Genomic DNA, 7536 nt, shown 5'->3' with positions numbered 1-7536 from the left:
GTTAGGTAGGTTAGGTAGTCGAAAAACAATTAATTCATGAAAACTTGGCTTACTAGGCAAATTTGGCCTTGCATAGTAGGCTGAGAAGTGAGTTCTGGCTACTAGGTACGACATATATATATATATATATATATATATATATATATATATATATATATATATATATATATATATATATATATATATATATATATATATATATATATATATATTAGTATATTTTGGTAGCAGTCTTTCCTGTAGACATATATTATTAAATATGACCCGGATGGGATCTTGAGCCCGGATGGGCACATGTATAAGCAAGTAGATGGGGTCGCCATGGGTTCTCCCCTAGGTGTCCTGTTTGCAAACTTCTACATGGGTACCATCGAGCAAAAAGTCTTAGTCGACATGAACTTGAAACCGGCCATATACTGCAGGTATGTTGACGACATTTTTACACAGGTACCTGATGTCAGACATCTGCAGGAGCTGAAGGAGGCATTTGAGCAGAGTTCCGTGCTGCGTTTCACTTACGAGACGGAAAAGGATGGGAAGCTGCCTTTTCTAGATGTAACAGTCATGGAAAAGGGCGGAGGTTTCCACACTGCAGTCTACACAAAGGAAACAAACATAGGAATGTGCCTAAATGCCAACAGCGACTGCCCTGACAGGTACAAGAGGAGTGTTGTTAACGCATACGTCGACCGTGCTCTCAGCCACAGCTCAGAATGGAAGCAAGTCGACGAAGAACTCTGTAGGGTAAGGCAGGTTCTAGTCAATAACGGCTTCTCCAATGGTTTCATCGAAGACATCATAAGAAGGAAAGTGAAAAGCCATGCAACCTCCGAAGAGACAACTAACACAACACCTATACCCCCTATTAGACTATTTTACAGGAACTTCTTTTCCACAGCTCATAAAACAGAGGAAAGGGTCCTGAAAGATATTGTTAATAGAAACGTCATCCCTACAGACAAAAATCAGAGGATACAACTGACGATTTACTATAAAACCAGAAAAACGGCCAGCCTACTCATGAGAAACTCTCCAGACACGAAACAGAACGCTTTAAAAGAGACTAACGTCGTCTATGCCTTCAAATGCCCACTTGGGGACTGTAAGCTCCAAAAAACCCAGTATATAGGCAAGACAACAACATCTCTTTCTAGGCGTTTAACGATGCATAAACAACAGGGCTCCATTAAGGAACATATAATCTCTTCCCATAACCAAACCATCGCCAGAGAAATCCTAGTAAAAAACACAGAAATCATCGATAGATACAGCGATAGCAGGCGGCTTGACGTTTGCGAGGCACTACACATCAAGAAGTCAACACCAGCAATCAACAGCCAATTATTGCACAACTATATTCTACCCACCTCAAGACTCCGCTCCAATATAGAAGCATCAAGAAATATGGACCAATAGGCTTTCTACAAACACTTCTATTCAATACCCATTGTTTCTGTTCTGTCTTGTGTTGATACTTTTAATACCCTATTAATATCCTCTAGTGTTCTGTCTTGTGTTAATGCCACATCATCCTTCCCACCTCACTCAAATGTAATGCCACATCACCCTTCCCACCTCACTCAAATGTAGATATAAAATCAGGGAAACGCAAGTTCTAATCAGTTGTGTATTTGTGAAGTCTTTGAAAATGTAATAAGTTTTACGAAACGCGCCCGTGTCGCGTCAGACTAGAAATAAAAATGAATTTTGGAGAAGTGATTTTTGATTTACCTCCAACAGTGAAGCATAATGTACGAAAGATTGAGAAAATTCGTGTTAGAATTATTAATCTTACTCTTTCGGTCATATTTAATAATATATATATATATATATATATATATATATATATATATATATATATATATATATATATATATATATATATATATATATATATATATATATATATATATATATATATATATATATATATATATATATATATTATTAAATATGACCGAAAAAGTAAGATTAATAATTCTAACACGAATTTTCTCGAACTTTCGTACATTTCTTTTCACTGTTGGTGGTAATTCAAAAATCAATTCTCCAAAATACATTTTTATTTCTAGTCTGACGCGACACTTGAGCGCGTTTCGTAAAACTTATTACATTTTCAAAGACTTTAGCTTACACATACACAACTGAATAGAACTTACACATCTTCGATTTGTTTATATCTACATTTGAGTGAGGTGGATGGGGTGAGGTGGTATTAATAGGGTATTAAATTCCTAAACACAAGACAGAACACGAAACAATGGGTATTGAATGGAAGTGATTTGTAGAAAGCCTATTGGTCCATATTTCTTGATGCTTCTATATTGGAGCGGAGTCTTGAGGTGGGTAGAATATAGTTGTGCATTAATTGGCTGTTGATTGCTGGTGTTGACTTCTTGATGTGTAGTGCCTCGCAAACGTCAAGCCGCCTGCTATCGCTGTATCTATCGATGATTTCTGTGTTGTTTATTAGGATTTCTCTGGCGATGGTTTGGTTGTGGGAAGAGATTATATGTTCCTTAATGGAGCCCTGTTGCTTATGCATCGTTAAACACCTAGAAAGAGATGTTGTTGCCTATATACTGTTTTTTTTTGGAGCTTACAGTCCAAAGACACTCCTCTTGTACCTGTCTGGGCAGTCACTGTTGGCATTGAGGCACATCACTATGTTTGTTTCCTTAGTGTAAACTGCAGTGTGGAAACCTAAGTTCCTTTCCGTTACTGTTACATCTAGAAAGGGCAGCTTCCCATCTTTCTCCATCTCGTAAGTGAAACGTCTCCCAGTGACGTGAGTTTCGATTCCTGTAGTCTCTCCTCGTAGCTCATGCCCCTCAGTTCGGGTACTAGTCTGGTGGCAAACCTTTGAACCTTTTCTAGTTTAGTCTTATGCTTGACTAGATATGGTCTCCATGCTGGAGCCGCATACTCCAGGATTGGTCTGACATATGTGGTATATAATGTTCTGAAAGATTCCTTACACAAGTTTCTAAAGGCCGTTCTTATGTTAGCCAACCTGGCATATGTTGTTGTTGTTATTCTCTTAACATGAGCTTCAGGGAACAGGTCTGGCGTGATATCAATCCAGGTCTTTCTCTCTCTCTCACTCTTGAAGTATTTCATCTCCCAAATGATACCTTATATCTGGTCTCTTTCTCCCTACACCTATCTTCAGTACATTACATTTGCTTGGGTTAAACTCTAACAACCATTTGTTCGAGCATTCCTGCAGCTTGTCCAGGTCTTCTTGAAGCCTCAAGGTGTCCTCCTCTTTCTTAATCCTTCTCATAATTTTGGCATCGTCAGCAAACATTGAGAGGAATGAGTCTCTACTCTCTGGGAGATCATTTACGTATATCAGAAACAGGATTTTTCCGAATACAGAGCCCTGTGGGACTCCACTGGTGACGTCACGCCAATCTGAGGTCTCACCCCCTCACTGTCACTCTCTGCTTCCTGTTGCTTAGGTAATCCCTTATCCACTGGAGCGCCCTACCAGTTACTCCTGCCTGTTTCTCAAGCTTATGCATCAGCCTTTTATGGGGTACTGTGTCAAAGGCTTTCCGACAGTCCAAAAAATGCAATCCGCGCATCCTTCTCTTTCTTGCTTAATCTTTGTCATCTGATCGTAGAATTTTATTAATCCTGTAAGGCAAGATTTACCCTCCCTGAACCCATGTTGATGGGTTGTCACAAAGTCCCTTCTCTCCAGATGTGTTACTAGGTTTTTTCTCACGATCTTCTCCATCACCTTGCATGGTATACAAGTTAAGGACACTGGCCTGTAGTTCAGTGCCTCTTGTCTGTCATCCATTTTCTCTATTAGGACTACATTAGCCGTCTTCCATATTTCTGGTAGGTCTCCCGCTTCCAGTGACCTACTGTACACTCTTTCTCTCAATGGCAAACAAAGTGCTCCTGCACACTCTTTCAATACCCATGGTGAGATTCCGTGTGGACCAACAGCCTTTCTCACGTCCAGCTCCAATAGGTGCTTCTTGACCTCATCTCTTGTAATTTCGAACTCTTCCAAGGTCGCCTGGTTTGCTGCCACCTCTCCTAGCGCTGTGACCTCTCCTTGTTCTATTGTAAAGACCTCCTGGAACCTCTTGTTGAGTTCCTCACACACCTCTTTGTCATTCTCTGTGTACCTGTCCTCACCCATTCTAAGTTTCATCACCTGTTCCTTCACTGTAGTCTTCCTCCTGGTGTGACTGTGTAGTAGCTTTGCTTCGGTCTTGTCTTTATTAGCTATATCATTTTCATACCATTTCTCAGTTAGTCTTCTAACACTAACATACTCGTTCCCTGGTTCTCTGGTATCTCTCTCTACTTTCTGGTTTTATGTTATTTCGGAAGTTCCTCCACGACCTTTTGTTCAGCTCCTTTGCTTTCATACATTCCCTATTAAACCACGGATTCTTCCTTTGCCTCTCTGTTTTTTTTCTGTCGGGCCGGGATAAACCTGTTTACTGCCTCCTGACACTTTTGGGTGACATAGTCCATCATGTCTTGTATGGACTTAGTTTTGAGTTCTGTGTCCCATGGTATATCCCTTAGGAATTCATTTATCTCCTCATAGTTTCCCTTTCGGTACGCCAGCCCGTTGTTTCCCAGTTCTTTTTGGGGTGAGATAATTCCTTGCTCAACCAGGTATTCAAAGCTCAATACACTATGATCACTCATTCCCAAGCGGGCTTCCAACTTAACTTCCCTTATATCCGACTCATTTAGGGTAAATATCAGATCAAGTAAAGCTGGTTCATCCTCTCCTCTCATTCTTGTCGGTCCCTTGACGTGTTGACTTAGAAAGTTTCTTGTTGCCACGTCCAGCAGCTTAGCTCTCCATGTGTCTGGTCCTCTATGTGGGTCTCTGTTCTCCCAATCTATCTTCCCATGGTTGAAGTCTCCCATGATTAGTAGTCTGGATCCGTTCCTGCTAGCCACAGAAGCTACTCTCTCTATTTTATTGATAGTGGTCATGTTGTTTCTATCATATTCCTGTCTGGGTCTTCTGTCGTTTGATGGGGGATTATATATGACTACTACTATAATTTTCTGTCCTCCAGTTGCTATCGTGCCAGAAATGTATTCACTGAAACCTTCACAGCCCTGATTAACCATCTCTTCAAAACTCCAACCTTTTCTTATCAGCAAAGCTACACCACCTCGTCCTCTCCCTTCTTTCTCTTTCCTCACTACATAGTAGTCCTGTGGAAACACTGCATTTGTTATGGTTTCCGTTAGCTTTGTTTCTGTGAGTGCTATTATGTCTGGGTTTTCTTCAAGTGCCCATTCTCCGAGTTCACTTGTTTTATTTGTAATCTCCTCTATGTTAGTGTACATTGCCTTGAAGCTCACTTTCTTCTGTTCATTTTCTTGTCCCCTTCTTGGCGAGCATTCTGCTGGTGGAGGAAGCTGTTCCCTGGGTGTGAAGATCTGTGAGGTGGTTTGCAGGGTCTCTGAGGATTGCGGGGTGAGGGGGTGGGGGTTCATGGGAAGGTGGAACAGGTAGGGTATGGGGTAAGGAGGTAGGGGGGGGGACATGGAGGATACGGAGTGAATTGAAGGAGGGATATGGAGGGTATGGGATGAAGGGAGGAGGGGGCAGGGGGAGAAAGGGGGGGAGGGGGAAGATGGTGGGAAAGGGGGAGGGGTGACAGGGTCGGAATACGGTGGGGGGGGGAGGGTTGGGTGAACATTTGAGTGGGGGCAGGTAGGGTGAGGGGAAGGGAAGGGGTCTATGCAGAGGGGGGGGGGGTGTTACGGCCCTCTCGGGTCGCAACCGGGTTCTTGCTCTGATGTTGTTAGAGGAAGGGTATCCGGCCCCAAGCCAGTAGTGGCTTTCAAGGGGTGCGATCCGTAACGCAAGTAAAATAAAAGGGGAAGGGAAATAAAGTCAAAAACTTAATAATATAATTAACACCTTCACCATAAACACTATATAAAGATTAACACAAGGGGGAGGGGGTATAAACACTATTATCAACAAAGTAGTCTTCTTCTGAAGACTCTGGATCTTCGCGGTGCTCAACGATGCTAAGCTCTTGGTGCTCTTGTGGCCTCACGATTAATCCTTCGAGAATCTTGAGTCTACCCCGGCCATAGGGCAGCCAAAGCACAGTTCCACTGGGGGCACCGTCGTGGAGGCCGTCAACCACAAGTCCAGCAGATAGCTGGCAGGTTCCAAATCAGCGACGCTGGCTAGGCCACTCCACGATCGATACTAAGGTCGCGAACCCTTAGTCAGGAGCCTCGTGTGATACCACAGATCACTCTCCTTGCCACAACTCCCCAGTGGTTAAGCGTCTCCTCCAGTCAGTCCCGGGTACGACAATCCTTCAACTGCCGCTTCACAGGCAGGTCAACACCACAGTGTTCATCCGGGGGGCGACTCACAGCTGCTGCAGCAAACACTTGGAGACGAGACGACTGCCTTGGGTAGACTGACTCAACTTCCATTGCAGCAGTCCCAGGTCGACTCTGTAAGCAGACATGTCATCAATAATAGAGACACACTAGGGCATGTCACTTACCGGCTCAGACCCAAACGCCCACCTATCCAGTCCATAGATGGTGTTGCTGTCTGAGCGTCACCTCACCAGAGGTCAGCAGCGGCTGTGTTATGGGCTGATCAGGACGGGAAACTGGCCCATGTGGCTGGTATTTCCTGTCCTCACTTAATGGCGCCGTCCATTTGGAGGGGGTTTCGGGAGCTGACCCACAGATGGCGCGGTCGTCACTGCTCCGTGCTCGGACGTCGGGCTCGGGTCCGTAACAGGGGGTGGTGTTGCCCTCCCCTCTGGTGTTGCTGGGATGCTGGTTGTGGGTTTCCCCTCTTGTCTCTGGGACTGTTGTGTTGGGGCTGTGATTTCCTGGTTTACTACTCTCTCCCTGCGCTTCCTCCTTGCCTCTGCTTCCCTGGCTCTCTCCTCCTTCGTTCTGCCCCTCTGGAGGAATATTTTTTTGTATTCCTCCACATACTGCAGATGACTCTTCCTTTCTAGAACAACCTCCTTCGTGGTCTCGTTTGCAAACACCACCTTTACCAGTCGGTTTCTGTCCTTGTTGTACCAGCCCAACCTGAAATCCTTCACAATTAATGTTTTGTTCAGCCCCTTCCATCTGTAACCCCTTCAGTATCCCATGTACTGCCTCTCTATCTTTGTTATTCCATTCCTGCCTATTGGATCCTTCCTGTGCCTTGATGCCTACAACTACCGCGGATCTTTTTCTTTCCAGCAGCGGACTGGTGCACCTTGCTACTTTCTGTGAGGTAGCTGTTTGCTTGGCTACCTCCCTCACTGTGTTCATTGCTTCTGAGCTCTTTCTGTGTGTGTGTGTGTGTGTGTGTGTGTGTGTGTGTGTGTGTGTGTGTGTGTGTGTGTGTGTGTGTGTGTGTGTGTGTGTGTGTGTTTAGTTTGTTGATATTAACTATATCAAGTGAATTATCAAATACTTCATAAAACGTGTGTATACTTTTTGTTTAGTTTCATATGTGTATATAAGGACTTCCAGGCGGCGTCAGACACAATACAC

Source organism: Procambarus clarkii, chromosome 12 (genome assembly GCF_040958095.1).
Source record: "Procambarus clarkii isolate CNS0578487 chromosome 12, FALCON_Pclarkii_2.0, whole genome shotgun sequence".
In the NCBI taxonomy this organism is placed as follows: Eukaryota; Metazoa; Arthropoda; class Malacostraca; order Decapoda; family Cambaridae; genus Procambarus; species Procambarus clarkii.
This window is presented reverse-complemented; position numbering follows the sequence as displayed.